The sequence below is a fragment of the Limulus polyphemus genome, unplaced genomic scaffold (genome assembly GCF_000517525.1).
Source record: "Limulus polyphemus unplaced genomic scaffold, Limulus_polyphemus-2.1.2 Scaffold316, whole genome shotgun sequence".
NCBI lineage: Eukaryota > Metazoa > Arthropoda > Merostomata > Xiphosura > Limulidae > Limulus > Limulus polyphemus.
In genome coordinates this window covers 116968-118784 of record NW_013665926.1, presented here as the reverse complement: position 1 = coordinate 118784, position 1817 = coordinate 116968, and positions in this window count along the sequence as shown.

Sequence of the window (1817 nt, the reverse complement as noted above, 5' to 3'; positions counted from 1 at the left end):
CTTAGTTCCTTCTTCTTTCTGTTGGGTGAGCTTGGCAATCTCAATTTGTGCTCTTATTCTCTCTACTTCCAGTCTCTCCTCTATCTCCTTTCCCTCTTTCCCAATTTGTGTTCTTATTCTCTCTCCCTCTCTATTTCCTTTTCTTCTTTTAGTCTTTCTTTCTTTCTTCTCTGCCTATGCTCTTCTGTCACTCTAGGATTTGTTCTTGTTTAACAAACTCTTGTGGTTCGCCATCTTTGAGCCTCTTTCTGCCGAATTTTCAAAATCTATTGACACGGTTATATAGCGTGATATAGGCCTACTTCCGCTGTCCTTCCCGTTTTTTTCTATAGCTATTTACCACTGTATAATCTTGTTGCGGACGTCAAATGTCTTTTATTTTTAATTAAGCACAAAGTTACACAATGGGCTATCTGTGTTCTGCCCACCACGGGTATCGAAACTCGATTTCTAGCGTTGTAAGTCTGCAAACATATCGCTGTGCCACTGGGGGGGGGGGGGCAAATGTCCAGGTTTTATATATGTAGGTTGGATTCTTTTACAATAGGTATCTGACTTGTTGGCGATACATTCAAACAATAAACGTACATCACACAATCTACTTGTTTTAAAATATTGTTACGTCTCTGGTCGTTAGTTAATTTTCCGTATAATTTCTTTCCGAAGAAACTTTAGCGATACAAGTCCTTTCTTAAATAAAACTGGTTTATTCTTTCTGAATACAACTTTGTAATACACTTAGTTTCCACAGTCACGCTATAACAAACGCTATAATTCACAAGGAACGTCTCACGTGCTCAACTCAACTGTCAATTACACATTGTTGCCGTCACTTCTTGGCAGCTTATATATACAAGCCTACCGCATATTTAGTAGCCTCGCGAGACTTCAGGAAGGGACGTGAACGTTCCAGAATATGACGTGTTACTAGGGTCACGTGACTCCCGCTGTCGTAACACTGCCCCTTCCTTAGTATTGTTCGTCCCGAACAATAGCCACTTACATTAAACCAATAAACAATTAACAATAACTTAATTAAATGTACAGAATTTACAAACTCAACATTAAAATTCAACAAAATCTCTTAATTTTACGGGACGTATCTTCTTCCATACTGGTCTCTGTCTCGTTGGCTTCTGCTTCATGTGGGGTTCATCTGCTTCATCAGGAAATGTCCTATCATCGGTAACAGTCACATCAGTGGTAATAACTTCATCAAGGGCTTCACTGTTTCCCTTCTCAAAAACCGAGTAGAGTTTCTTCTTCAACAGTGGCTTTTTCAGGTGACACGTCTTCAGCACCGTCATTTGTTCTGTTGTTCACTTCGTCCCAACTGAAATGTCCTGGACCATGATAATGCACCACCTTTGGTTTACCTCGCCGCCCACATTTTATCCGGAAAGTCACGTCTGAGAGACGATCCACTATGTCATATGGGCCTTCCCATGGAGAAGACAACTTAGGAGACTTCCCTTTGGTCTTCCTGGGATTAAACAACCACACCTTGTCTCCTGGTACAAAGCTGACTTCAGTAGATCTCTTATCATAACATAGCTTCATCGAATCAGCAGACGTTTTCAAGTTTGAATGCACTTGATGGTGAATATCATCCATCCTTTCAGATAACACTTTCACAAACTCTGACACATTTTCAGGCAACTCTTCATAAGGTAAGCGTCCTGTTAACAGATCCACTGGCAACCGAAGTTCCCGACCAAACATCAACTTTGCTAAAGTGTATCCAGTGGTTTCATGCTCTGCTGTCCTATATGACATCAACAATAGAGGGTGTAAGACATCCCAGTCATCTTGGCGGC